Source organism: Panthera pardus, unplaced genomic scaffold (genome assembly GCF_024362965.1).
Source record: "Panthera pardus isolate Hobbes unplaced genomic scaffold, ASM2436296v1 HiC_scaffold_18, whole genome shotgun sequence".
NCBI lineage: Eukaryota > Metazoa > Chordata > Mammalia > Carnivora > Felidae > Panthera > Panthera pardus.
Window position 1 is genome coordinate 28,678,414 of NW_026526743.1, and position 15,143 is coordinate 28,693,556.

At 38.6% G+C, this 15,143-nt stretch overlaps 1 protein-coding gene across 6 annotated transcripts in view; it reads left to right on the forward strand.

The window, feature by feature from the left end:
* The window catches only part of CYLD (CYLD lysine 63 deubiquitinase), a 69,054-nt gene that overhangs the window by 21,811 nt on the left and 32,100 nt on the right, over nt 1-15,143 (forward strand). The gene's annotated exons all lie outside the window — the stretch shown is intronic.

Consider the following 15,143-nt stretch of genomic DNA (forward strand, 5'->3'; position numbering starts at 1 on the left):
CTAGCTGCGTTCCATCGTTATATTGCTTTTAGTGCTTTCTCCAGGGATGAAGTATATATCCTTAACATTTTAGTGTAGTGGGGGGTTAATATTGTACTACTTTACACAAAATGTAGTTGCCTTGCTACCATGGAAGTCTAGTTACCCCTTCCCCTCCTTGATACTATTAAGTGTCATGTATGTTACATCTACGTACATTAAAAACTCACAAGAATATGTCGTATTTCTTGCCGAAATAGTCATATATATTTTAGAAATGAAAAGATCCAAGTATCGGGGCGCCTGGGTGGCTCAGTCGGTTAAGTGTGCGACTTTGGCTCAAGTCATGATCTCGCCGTTTGTGGGTTCGAGCCCCATGTCGGGCTCTGTGCTGACAGCTCAGAGCCTGGAGTCTGCTTCAGATTCAGTGTCTCCCTCTCTCTCTGCCCCTCCCCCACTCTCAATCTGCCTCCATCTCAAAAATAAATAAATATTTTAAAAAATTAAAAAAAAAAAAAAAAGATCCAAGTATCCACTCGTTAACATTTCCCTTCATCCTGAAAAACTTTTGTTGTTGACTGAGGATGCAGTTCTTCTAGAAATGAATTTCTTTTAATTTTAATTAACTTTAATTAATTCATAATTTTCTTTTATCTGAAATGTATTTATTTTGCCTTCATATTTGAAGGATATTTGGGGTGTGTATAGAATTCCCTGTTTGGTATTTGTGTTCTTTTTTGTTCTGCTTTCCAGGGGTTTTCTTCTATTTCCTGACCTCCGTATTTTCTGGTGAACATCAGCAGTCATTTAAATCATTGCCCCTCTGTATGTAATGTAATATGTGGTTTTTCTCTGGGAACTTTGATGATTTCTCCTTATGTTTGACTTACAACAGTTTATGATGTCCCTCGCATTGTTTTCTTCATGTTTATCCTGCTTGGAGGTCACCGAGCTTCTTGGATTTGTAAATTTGTGTCTTTTAACAAAGTAGGAAACATTCTGACCATTATTTCTTCAAGTGCTTTCTTTGTCCCTTTCAGTCTTTCCTCTCTCTGTGACATCAGATAGATACATGTCGAGAGTTTTTGGTATTGTGCCTGAAGTCCTTGAGACTTAATTTTTTTTCCTCATACTTTTATGTATCTGTTCTTTAGATAATTTCGACTGTTCTGTCTTGAATTTTACTGATTTCCCCCTCTCTCGTCCGCATCGTGTTTTTAGGGCTTAAATTCATTCATCCAACGAATTATTCTTTTCAGAAATTGCCTTTTTAAGGTTTTAGAAATATTTTAAGACTTCCATCTTGTTCTTTTTTGTTTGTTTCTTTAAATAGTTTTTATTTCTCTGGTAAGATAATTGCTATCTTCTCCTTCACTGTGAGCATATTTTCTTTTACCTCATTAAGGATAGTTCTAAGTCCTCTTTTAAAATTCTTTTCTGCCAGTTCCAACATCAAAATAGTCTATGGCTCGGTGTGCATTGTGGTTTTTTCTTTTGAGAATGGGTCACAGTTTCCTTTTTTCCCCCCTCTTTTCTCTTTTAGTGTGTGGAGCAGTTTTGGATTATAACCTTGTATTGTTCCTTTCCACTGAATTTTGAGTCTCCTTCATAATCTGCCTGTTTTTTTTTTTTTTTTTCCTCCTTCACTCTCCAGTGCCTGCTGGCAAAAGTTGTTTTTTATATTTTTTCAGAGTTTAAATCTATTTTTTTCAGGAAAAGCGGTCTGATATGAGCTTACTCCATCATAACAGCTGTATTTTTAATATGTATTTTGGAATGTGGAGAGCATTTATTCAAGAAAAAGGGGGATTTCTCTGGGCAGGCATGATGGATTTTATGATGAGATTTTGTTTTATAGTTTTCACCCCCCCCCCCTTATTTTCAAGTTTTTATTTAAAGTCCATATATACAGTGTAAATATGTAAATTCCATACAGAACATTCGGTGTAATGTTAGTTTTAGGAGTAGAATTTAGTGATTCATCACTTAACATACAACACCCTGTGTTCATCACAAGTGCCCTCCCTAATCCCCATCACCATATAAGTTTTTGATTGTCTGAAATACAGTATTGTTTTACTATTGAATTTCCAAGTTTAAAAAAAAAATTGTTTTTAAGCGTTAATACAAAACCTTTATAAGAAGGTCATTTTATTTCTAAGCCAGGTAGTTCTGAACCTTGGGTGATACTGAGCCCAGGGAACATTTTGTAATGAATGTCTGGAGACATTTTTGATCATCACATCTGGGGTGGGAGTACTACTTGAATCTAGTGGGTAAAGACAGAGATACTGCTAAATAAACATCCTGCAATGCAGAGAGCAGCTCCCGCAACAGAAAATGATCTGGTCCAAAATGGCAGTATTGCTGAGGTTGAGATATCCTGTCCTAAGCAAATTACGTGACTTACGCTACGTTTATAATGTTAACTTGCTGGATGGCTAAGGGGAATACCTTGTAAAATAAAATTTCTTTCATTATTAAGGTATTCTTACAGGGGTAGCTAGTTCTGTGCTAATGTTGTTTTTCCAGAATCACATGGATAAATGTAATTTAACTTGTCTTACCAAATCAGATATGTTTGTGGGTTTCCATAAAACAGACCCTTAACTGAGAGATGCTGTGGGGCGGGGTTTGAATGGGTGATGGGGATTAAGGAGGGTACTTGTGATAAACACTGGGCGTTCATAGCATGTAAGTGATGAATCACTCAATTATATTGTATGTTAACTAACTGGAATTGAAATAATATCTTGAAACTGTGAAAAAAAAAATCCAGAGGGTGCTTTTGAAAGCCCCAAGCCTTTTTGGTATAACCATCCTTTTTACCTACCTTCACTGAATTTTGAGTTTTGCATTTTACCAGTAAATGTAATTCATTATGTCAAGTAAGTTGGGAGACTAGGGAAATCGTTAGTTTAGTGTTAAAATTTAAGGAAAGAAAAGATATCTGAAATATAGAGTTGGCTTGTGTATAATTGATTTTGTTTTTCTTAGTCTGCAGTAGGATAAAGATTTTGAAATGCCTCCCCCCGCCACCCCCCCAAACTCTAGCTAGAGCTGTATTTCCTTCTGTATATTTTTTCCATCTCTCAGTTAGGTTTGAAATGTAAATGATGTTGGGTTCTACAGTAGCACTTAAAAAGAAAATGAAAGGAAAAGCTACCATTTCTGTTTTTCCTGTGGTGGAATTATACATAACCTGACAAAGGCATTCTGTAATAGTATTTATCTTCAAAAACACTTACAATTCTATTTTATTCAAATAGTGATGTAGGATTAAAATAATAAAAATTAGTTACATGAATCTCTTGGGAATCACTTGTCAGGCACACTTTGATCTTCTAGATCAGTGGCTCTCACTGTCATTATTCCCGGCTCGCAGAGCAGTGACAAGAAAGGAAAATAATGCTTTTTCTTTTTTCTTTTAAAGCTTGATTTCATACACCGTGAACAGAAGATAATTAAGAACGATCCCAGCTTTTATAGTGTAACCCACAAATAGTACTTTTCGCCAACAAAATAAAGCTCACAAATAGATTTAAAAAGTAAAGTTGTCTAAATGAAAATTAGTTTCTTTGAATGGGTCTCCGTCTCTATTTCATGTCATCATTAACACCCTTTCCTGGAGAGAGAAAACGAGTCCTGGTGTCTCCTTTAGTTCCTGAGGTTTTTTCTGGCCCAGTTGCCTTCATTTGTAGGACAAAATTAATACTCCCGGCATTTAAAACTGTTTTGAAGCAGTTTAACAGCTGGTGAGGTTAGGAAAGAATTCATCTCCGTCAATTGCTTGTTACGGTGGTCTTCTGAAGAACACCTTTGACGAAAAGAGTCCTCGGTCTGCTTTTCAATTCCCTCCCCCCCTTCATTTCTGCTTTTCAAATGTTAAAAGCTCCAACATAGCTAATTTGACACGTTCACGTTCTTAAAGCTGTTGTGTTGGAGCATATCATTGAGTGCCACCCCTAAATTACACACTTCTGCTTTTTCTGGTCCAGCTTGTGTCTTCTTTTTTTAGTGTTGGAGGTTGGGAATGTAATGCTAATTTTGCCTTGTAGATTACGCCTTGCATGCACATTGGCACAGAATTTATAAGGGTCTCTGAGATCTTTCCCTCCCAACAGTGACCTCCGACTACCTGCTCTCCTTTTGCATCTTTGTTTTTTTAAAGTTTTTATCTAAATTCCAGTTAGTTAACATACAGTGTAATATTAGTTTCAGGCGTGCAATGTAGTGATTCAACACTTACAACCACACCCAGTGCTCATCACAACAAATGCTCTCTTTAATCCCCATCCCCTGTTTTCCCGATGCCCCCACCAACCTCCCCTCTGGTAACCATCAGTTTGTTCTCTGTAGTGAAGAGTCTGTTTCCTGGTTTGCCTCTTTCTTTTTTTTCTTTTTCCTTTTTGCTCTTTTTTTTTTTTTTCCTTAAATTCACCACAATCAAGATAGCATCCCTGTCACCTACAAAGGAGATGTCCTTTGTGATCACTTCCTCCCACTTCTGTCTGCCCTGTCCCCCCCAAAATCCAGGCAACCACCGATTGATCATCTTTGTGTCAGTATACATTTGCTCATTTTTGGGAATTTTATATATGTGGAGTAACTCAAGACGTGCTCTTTTTTTGTCTGCCTTATTTCAGTCAATATAATTCGTTTTTGACTCATTCATGTTTTTTTTTTAATTGCTGAGAACTCCATTCTGTGGTAGGCTGTAATTATATATATTTTATAAGTATATTAACATTTAGTGTAAATAATTTATGTATTACTTAATACGTATTAGTATATTACAACTATAAAACATAGTTTACATATATCATCGATTCTTGCTGATATTTAGTCTTTGACCCGGATTCCTGACACAGAGCTCCTAAATCCCTTGGAATTTCCTAGGTGATGGGAGCGTCTTCTGTTCTAACGAGGTGACGACTCCTGGTGGGCTGCTGGATGGGGACTGGTCCCTGGCAAGACCAAGCTTGAACTTCCAGCTCCAAGCACCATCCTCTGGAAAGGGGGGAGGGGCTGGAAATGGAGTCAGTAATTCATCATGCCTACTTGATGGTCTCCGTAGAAACCCCTAAAGTACAAGGTTTGGAGAGCTTGCAGGTTGCTGAACACCTGGTGGTGCTGGGAGAGTTCTGTGCTGGAGAGGGCAAGAAGGCTTTGTGCCTCTTCCTTATACCTTGCCCTGAGTATCTCTTCATCTGGTTGTTAATCTGTATACTTTATTATATCCTTTATAATAAAATGGTAAATCTGAGCGTTGCCCCTTAGTTCTGTGAGCCATTCTAGCAAATTACGGAACCCAAGGAGGGGGGTCCGGGAACGCTGACAACCTGGAACTTGTGACTGGTGTCAGAAATGAGGGCATTCTTGTGGGACTGAGCCCTTAACTTGTAGGATTTCCTTCTAACTCCAGACAGATAGTGTCAGAATTGAATTGAATTGTAAGACACCCAGGTGGTGCGGGAAAACTCCCCACATATTGGGTGACCAGAAGTGTCAAAAGTGTTGTGTGAGAGTAAAGGAAAATGCACTGTTTGTTTTCCCTGTAAACGTATGGATATACCATTTTATTTAGCCATTCACTTGTTGATGGCCTCTGGGTTGTGTCTAGTTTTTGGCTCTTAGAATAATGCTGCGATGACAACTCGTGTGAGGTCTTTGTATGGTCAGAGGCCTTGGTTTCTCTTGGGTAGATCCCTAGATGTGGCATGGCTGGTGATTGTTTACCTTGAAGCAAAAACGAACATGCTAGACCTGCCAAACGATCTTTCCAAAGTGGTTGTAGTATTTACATTCTGTGTAGCAGTGCGTGCAAATTCCACTTCTTCCCCTTCCTTGCCAACACTGCGTGTGGTCAGTCGTACAGACTAGCTCTTCTGTTGGTGGTAGCTAATTCTGGTTTAACTCACATTTCCCTGTGACCCCTTTTCATGTGCTCATCTGTCATCTTGTGTATCCTCCTTGGTGGAGTATCTGTGCACATCTTTTGCTAGATTAAAAAAACTTTTTTATTATTGAATTTTGAGAATTCTTTACAAATTCTGATGATAAGCCCTGTAACAGATATACGATTTGAAAATATTTGAGATTATAAAGATTTGCATGCAGTTGTAAGAAAGAATACAGAGAGATCCTGTGTATCCTTTTCCCCAGCAGTAACATCTTGTAAAACTAGAGTACAGCGTCACGGCCAGGGTGTGGACAAGACGCAGGACATTCCCATTGCCACAAGGATCCTTCCTGTTGTCCTTTTTTCACCATGGTCCTTCCCTCCTTAACCTCTGGCAGCCACTAATGTGTTTTCCACTTAGGTAATTCTGTTATTTCAAGAATGTTATACAGATGGAATTGTACAGCGTGTAAGCTTTTGAAATTGGCTTTTTTTCTCATTCTCTGGAGACTCGTCAGTGTGTGCGTATCCCTGGTTTATTCTTTCCTAATGCTGAGTAATAGTCCCTGTCATGGATGTACCACTGTTCTATCACTTACCCATCAAAGGACATCTGGTTTATTTCCAGTTGTGGGCTATTATAAATAATGCTCTCATAAACACTTGTGTACAGTGAACAAGTAAACGTAAGTCTTCATTTCTCTAGCATAAATGTCCAGGTTTGCAATTGCCAGTTGTATGGTATTTGTATGTTTAGTTTTTTAAACAACTGCCAAACAGTTTTCCAGAGCGGTTGTACCATTTTATCTCACCACCTGCAATATATGAGTGATCCACTTTTTCCACATCTTCACCGGCGTTTGGTGTTGTCACTATTTTTTTATTTTAGTAGTAATATCTCATTGTGTTTTTTTATTTTAAGTTTTACTTATTTTTGAGAGCGAGAGCACGTGTGCTAGTGGAGGACGGGCAGAGCGAGGGACAGAGAGAATCCTAAGCAGGCTCCGTGTTCTTAGCACAGAACCCGACGTGGGGCTGGAGCCCACAGACCCTGAGGTCATGACCCGAGCTGAAATCAAGAGTCAGCCGCTTAACCAGCTGAGCCACCCAGGCACCCCTCAGTGTGGTTTTAATTTGATTTTCCCTGATGGCTCACGATGTTGAACATCTTTCATGTACCTGTGGCCATCCATCTTCTTTACTGAAATGTCTCTTCATCTCTTTTGCCCATATTTTATTTGGATTCTTGCTTTTTTACGGTTGAGTTTGGGGATTCTTTATATATTCTAGATACTAGTCCTTTGTTGGATGTGTGGTTTGTGAATATTTTATCTCAGTGTGTGGCTTGTCTTTTCCTCCTTTTAACAGGGTCTTTCACAAAACAAAGGATTTTGATTTTTATTAAGTCAAAGATACAATTTTTTTTTAATGGAACATGATTTTGGTATTAGGTCTAGCAATTTTTTTTGCCTAGCTTTAGATAGTGAAGATTTCCTCCTAAGTTTTTTAAAAATCAAAATATAATTCACACGGCAGAATATTCACTCCTTTTAAAATGTACAATTCAGTAACATTAAGAAGGTTCACAGTGTTGTGCAACCATCACTGCTGTCTAGTTCCAGAACTTTTTTATCACCCCAAACGGAAACTCTACATTCATTAAGCAGTCACTCACTCCCCTCAGTCCCTAGCAAACACAGATCTGCTCTCTGTTTCTGTGATTGCCCTGTGGACATATGGACCATTCACTATATGGACATTTCATATAAGTGAACTAAAAAACATGGCCTTTTTTGTCTGGCTTCTTTCACGTAAGCATAATCTTTTTAAGGTTCACCCATGTTGTAGAATAAATCAGTACTTCAGTCCTTCTCATGGGAAACAATATTCTATTATATAGATATAGTACACAGTTGACCCTTGATCAATGTTATGGGTTTGCACTGTGTGCATCAGTGGATTTTTTTATAGTACAGTAGTGTAAATGTATTTTCTCTTCCTTATGATTTTCTTTTTAAATTTTTTTTTAACGTTTATTTATTTTTGAGACAGAGAGAGACAGAGCATGAACAGGGAGAGGCAGAGAGAGAGGGAGACAGAGAATCTGAAACAGGCTCCAGGCTCTGAGCTGTCAGCACAGAGCCCAACACGGGGCTTGAACTCACGGACCGTGAGATCATGACCTGAGCCGAAGTCGGACGCTTAACCGACCAAGCCACCCAGGCGCCCCCTTATGATTTTCTTAATATCTGTTTCCTTTCTCTAGCTTGCTTTATTGTAAGAATACAGTATGTAATACATATAATATACAAAATATGCATTATGTTGTTAACATTGACTACCTTATGCGTAAGGCTTCTGGTCAACAGTAGGCTATTGATAAGTTTTTGGGGAGTCAAAAGTTATCTGCAGATTTTCAGCTGCATGGGAGTCAGTGCCTCAAACCCTCCTGGTGTTCAAAGGTCAACTGTATTTTCTTTACCAATTCATCATCAGTTGGTGGCCGTTTGTATTTCCAGTTTTTGACATTTATGAAAAGGATGCTATGAACATTTGTGTATAAGTTTTTGTGTGGACCAACTTTCAATTATCTTGGGCATGTGCCTAGAAATGGAATTTCTGGGTCAAGTGGTAACTGTATATTTAATCATTTCTAGAACTCCAGGTTGTTTTCTAAAGTGGCTACATATTTTACATACCTACCTCCAGTGTGTGAGAATTCTGATTTCTTCACATCCTTGTTCTTTCTTTTTAAAGTTTTACAGTTTTTCATTTACATTTGAGTTCTTGATTCGTTTTGAGTTAATTTTTTATGAGGTGTAAGACTTAGAGCTGGTTTTGGTTTTTTTTTTTTTTCCGTTTTAATGTCAAATTGTCCCACCACCATTTGTTGAAAAGACCTCTTTCTTCCATTGAATTGCTTTTGTACCTTTGTCAAAGATCAGTTGGGTATATTTGTATGGGACTATTTTTTGATCATTTTTTTCTTTTGAGAACTTCTTTTAGATCTGCTGGTGACAAATGATCTTTGTTTCTCCTCATCTGGAATGTCTTGCCTTCCCCATCACTCCTGGAGGATACTTTCACTGGTTATAAGATTCTGGGTCAAGAATTCTTTTCTCTCAGCACCTGGAAAATATTGTGCTACTTCTTTTGGGCCTCCCTGCTCTCATTTGAATTGCTTTTTTTTTCCCCTGTAGGTTTTGTTTTTCTCTGGCTGCTTTCAGGAATTTCTCTTTGACTTTAGCTTTCTAAACTTTAATTATGATGTGTCTTGGCATAGAATTTCTTTGGGTTCATCTGTTTGGTGTTTGCTCAGCTTCTTGAATTGGTAAATTTGTGGTCTCTTGCTACATTTTGTCAGTTTCAGCCTTTCCTTCTTTGAGTACGTTTTCAGCCCTAGCCCCGTCTTTCTCCTCTCCTTTAAGATTCTGATGAAATAAATGTTAGATCTTTTGTGAAGTCCCACAGGTCCCTGGGTCTCTGTTCTTTTTCTTTTGTTCTTTTGTGTGTGTTTTTTTTTTTTTTTGATTCAATTTTCCCTGTGTTGTTCATACTGGATAATTTGTATTATTCTGTCTTTAAGTTCACCCATGACTTCCTGTGTTTCCTCCATTTTGCCATTGAGCCCATCCACTGAGCTTTTTATTTTCGTTGTTATTTCATTTTCACTCCTTTATATCTTCCGTTTCTTTGCTGAGACTTTCTGTTTCTTTGATGAGGTTTCTGTGCTGTCGTTTTGTTCCAAGTATGTTTATAATTGCTTATTGAAGCGTTTTTATCAGGGTTGTTTAAAATCTTTGTCAGATAATTCTAACCTCTCTGTCATCTCGGTGTGGGCATTTATTGACTGTCTTTAAACATTCTTAGGAACTTCCTGGTTCTTGGTATAATGAGTGATTTTTGTTTGAAACCTGGACAGTTGGGTATTAGGTTTTGAGACTCTAGATGTTACTAGATCTAGAGCCAGCTTTTAGCCAGCTTTCTTCGACCCTGCTATGGCCGGGGAAGAGGAGGGGAGATGCCACCTAATTATTGCCACGTGGAGATAGAAGTCTTCTTCCCTCGGCCTCCTCATTCCTGCTGGGGAGCAGTGGATGTTGTGGCTCTTCACATGGTCTCCAGTGACATTGTGATGAATGTGCCCTTATTGCTGGTGGGTTACGGTGAAAGTCCTGACTCTCCACTAGACCTCTTCTGATACCAACCGCCCCAGCAGGTAAGGCAGAGATGGAAGTCTGGGCTCTCCATGTGGTCTCCACTGACACCATGGAGGTGGGAGAACTTGTCATCAGGTGGTGGCTCCCGACTTGGCTTTCTCTGATATCACACAACTGGGGCGTTGGAGCACTTTGTAACAGCCTCACATGAGTGGAAGTCTGGGCTCCCCACTTGGTCTTTTTGGAGCGGGTAGGGCCAGTGTTTTTTTCCTGTGGTGTTTGGCTGGTGTTGAGTGATTACTGTCTAACATTTTTCGGTCTTACTAGGTTTCCTCTTTTCTCATCCTTTGACGAGAGAGCGCTGACTTGTTGGGGCTTTCTTTGGTCTGTGCCCATTAATGGCTCCAGATTGCTGGCTTCTTCAGCGCTAAGTCTGGGATACATAAGGCAAGAAGAAAACCCAGGGAATTCGCTGCCGTGTTGTTCTTTACGTCCAGAACTCCTTAGCTGGTCTGCCTTCTCCTCTCCACCTTGTTAGAATCTTCTCATTTTGTATGTTGTGTCCTGAGTTTTTAGTTGTACTTATCATGAGGCATAGGAAAGGTATGTCTACTCATTTCCCCAGGAGTGGAAGTTGCCTCTGTTATTGTAAGTTAACAGCAGATCTGGGGCATCATTTCCTATTAGTACGTGTATTGCATACTTAATCTTTTGTTTAAATTATGCATTGTATTTCATTTTATGAACGTGCCATGATTTTTTTACCAGTCCCCTGCTGATGGACGTTTCGGTTCTTTTTAATCTTTTGCTCTTACAAGCAGTGCTTTAGTGAATAACTCCATGTATATGCATCAGTTTGCATGTGTTCCAGTGTAGCTAAAAGATAACTTCCTGTCTTATCATCTGGATCTTCTTAGACAAGATAGAAGAGTCAGTGTCTCCTAAAGTAAATCAGGAGAATTTCATTTTAGACAGATATCCTTGTGAAAAAGTCACTCCTTGTACGATGTGTGCTTAGAGCTACTTTCCCACAGTTGACACACTGATTCTAGTTCTGAGCTGGTGGTGGACACAGGACAGAGGCAGCTCCTTTTCCTTACAGCAGCGCTCAGATATTCAAAGCTGAGTGTCTCTGGGACCTTCATCTTCTGTGCTCCAGCCTAAAAACTTTGTGTCATTTTAGCCATTTGGCTGTGGTATGATACTCTGAGTGAGACCTGGTTTGTTGAAGATGGTTTTTTTTTTTTTTTCTTAACACTTGAGCATCTAAAGGGAAATGGAATACTGTAATCCATTATGCGGGCTAGTGGTTGCTATCGACAAACTGACAAAAAAAAAAAATTGGGGGAAAGCCCTGTTACCGTCTGAGTTGTATTCCCAGCGACCCCTGTAATGCCTTCCTTGCATTACAGATGGATGAGTGCATTTATAAATCAGTGAATTAACGAATACTGAGCTGACTCTTGAATGAAACCCCCAATTTTCTTTCATGCACCCTTCTACTTCTAATTCTATGCTTGTATGGTTGATTTGGAGGACAGCAGCAGGACCTTGCTTTTGTCCCTGTTACACTTGATGTCGTCAGTGCCCTTCAGTCTTCTAACATTTTCAGATCGTTCTGGATACTAAGTGTGTCTTTGCATGTATTGTTTCTCCCTCAACACCACGCCATCTGTACTCATCTGAGTATTTAAATTGGATATATGGTGCTCACATTCATGTAAGATATTCATAAGATATTTTTTTGAAAAGGTAACTTCCTGGAGGTAGAGTTGCTGGGTCAAAGGGTAGGTGTATTTTCTATTCTGATAGATAATGCTCTATGGGCTTCCACAAAGATTGTCTGCGTGAATCACCTTAAGTGTCGTCTATGTAGACAGCACTCCTGCTCGTACGAGACAGAGCCCAAAAGAAGGTTAATTTGAAGCACTAGACCTGCATATGCAACTCTGATGTCCTCTGATGGGACCTTCCGGTTTTGTGTTCAAAGAATTTTCATGTAAAATGATCTAAAATAGGAGGAAAACACTTATTTGGATCAGTAATCCTGCCTCATAGAGGTCTTTGTGTAGTTGCTGTGTATATAGTATTTTCGGTATCTGGTTTTATAATACCTCATTTTACCCAAGTAAACTTATATTTTCTCCAGTAGCTTTCTCCGTGGATATTAAACTCTCATTTGGGTCTGAATTATGCTCTTGTGGCTGATGATGTTAAGCAGCACATCAATTAAGGGATTTCTCTCAATTTAATGGGTCATTCAAATTCACAGGCATCTCTCCTGCTTTGATTGTTACTGTTAACTAGTTTATTGTTATGATTTTCAACCCAACATTCTCGAAGGGATTTTTTTTGTATTTCTGATTAAATTAACAAGAGTGATGGATGAACTGCTACTTTTATAATTTTTTACTGAATCATAATTGACAGAGAATACTACATTAGTTTCAGTTAGACAAGATAGTGATTCAGTATTTTTATACAGGACAAAAAAAATGAATGCCATGATAGGTCTAGTCACCATCTGTCACCATACAAAGTTATTGCAATATTATTGACTGTATTCCCTATGCTGTACCTTACATCTCTGTGATTTTTTTTTTTTTTTTTACTACAAAGAAGTTTGTACCCCTTGATCTAACCCTTCACCCATTTGCCTGCCCACCTCCCCCTGCCCCTCCCAGCAACTGCCAGTTGTATCTAGGATTCTGTTTCTGTTTGGCTTTATTTGTTTTGTTTTTTTTTAGATTCTCCACATAAGTGAAATCATACAGCATTTGTCTTTGTCTGACTGATTTAACTTAGCGTAATACCCTCCAGGTCCATCGATGTTGTGTGTGTGGCAAGATCTCATTCTTTTTTATGGCCGAGTAATATTCACGTGTGCGTATCACATCTTCTTTATCCATTCGTCTGTTGGTGGACACTTAGGTTGCTTCCATATCTTGGCTACTGTAGGGATACACATGTACTTTTATCATTTTGGATGTCGTCCTGCTGTGTGCAGGTAATGGATACTCTTCATCTGGTTTCTTTTACTCAACACAACGTCCATGTTGTGTATATCAGTAGTTTATTCTTTTTTTTTTTTTTTTTTTTTTTATTGCTGTGCGGTGTTGTATAGTACGAGCAGGTCACAACTTGTTGAGCTACTTTGCTGTGGAATGGATTGTCTCAGCTTTTGGTTATTCTGAATAAGGATGCTAGGCACATTTTTGTGCATGCCATTTGGTGAACATAGCATGCTGTCTCTTTTAATAGCAAGCAGAATTGTTTTAATCTCACAAAACTGTCTGCCGAATTTATTCCTTATCTTGCTTACTTTCCCATACTTACCTTTCCCTGAGGTGGCAAGCTCTGAAAATCCATTCGAGGCAGAAGGCGTTGGTTTGGGATCATGAGCATAGTGGTGGCAAGGAAACCATATTTGGTATGTCACTGCTGGAGGGCAGGTTAGATGTGGCATGCGACCCCTCCTCTGCATACAATTCGGTAGGAATATCTGTTCCTCAGAATCGGTATCTGACCTACTCTCGGACAAAGTCTAAGTCTGTCTCCTAAGGTAAATCAGGAGATTTCATTTTGGGCAGATGTCACTGTGACACGGCGGAAGATAACTACTGTTTCCAACTCCAGTGCTTGTCGTATTCCCGGTCTTTGAAGCCCTCCCCTAATCACCAGCAGGAGGGTCCCAGTCCCCAGTGGCTCGTCCATGTGGCCTGTTACCGCCAGGCTGCCTCACTTAAGACCATTTGCTGCCTTTGTTAGAATTACCACTAACCGTATCATGCATGTAGGGTACAGTATGCACGTGCGTATCTTTTGAACACAGACTTATGTGTAGTAATTACAGTTAATAGTGAGAATTCGTTTTCTTTAGTCAATTTATATGCTGTAATTTGGGAACTGTTGCTAGTGACTAAGAAATTTTACCTTCCATGGTAGCTTTCATCTGTGATATTTGGAGATATTTGAATGGCTAATCATCAAAGTATCAGTAAATAGCTTTTACTATATCACCTGGTTGAAACCATGGTTATTTAGTATAATTTTTGAATTAAAATAATTTTTCATTTGATCATATTCTGAGACCCTCAAGATATAGATTAACACTGCAATCTCCCCCCCTCCACCGTGATTTATATATATTACCAAACATGATTTATATGTAATTCATTCAGTATTATTTCCTTTTTTCTAACAAAATGGCCTTTTCCTTGTGTTTAAAATGTAAAAAATTATCCTATTTTTTTCTTTCTGTTCTCAAAAATCCACTGTGGGTGCTATCGCTTTTGCTGATACACAGCTTTATCAGGTATGACTCCTAAGTGTCATGTTGGACTCTACAGATATGTTGTTGAAATTTCCAGGGGAAAAACTGCAGATTGACTTTTCTACGTTCGTTTGATCAGTATTTCTGAATATCTCATGAAAATTACTGGCCTTTTAAGGTTTAGAGTCGGCTACGTATCAGAAACAACTTTGCCAAATTTATCACACCTAATATTCCAAAAAGGAGTTTCAAGTGTTTTCTTCAAAAATATTGTTGATATTTTTCTCTGGCTTTCTTCATCATTAATCTGTGTAGGCTTTTTTGAGTTTTTCTTGTTTATATGTCGTATATGTTTGTATACTTGTCAGTGTTATTCTTAACATATATGATTTTTACAACTGATACATATTTCTAACCAGATTTTTTCCAAACTGTGTTCCATGAAATACATTAATCTGAGATGCTAAGTAGACTGGGACAAAAAATATTATAAGATACGTTTATTCTATCCCTCTTTGAAAGATTCACAGTACACATCAGCATATTAAAGGTTCTGGTGTTATGCGGTAAAGAAATGTGCTTCCCTTTGTTTATCTCAGCATCTTCTAGAAATACTTGAGTGTGGAGCACTTCCTAACACACTGGGTATTCTGGGGACACCTGGGGACCTCCTGCAAAGAACTTAGTGGAGCTGTCTGTCCCCGTAGTGTTTTAACACATCAAACGATAGTGACTAAATTGATTAGATTTCCAAGACATTAGAGCACTTAGCTGAATTGTATTTGGGTCATATTTTGTAGAAATTACGTTTTGAAGTACAGCATTGATT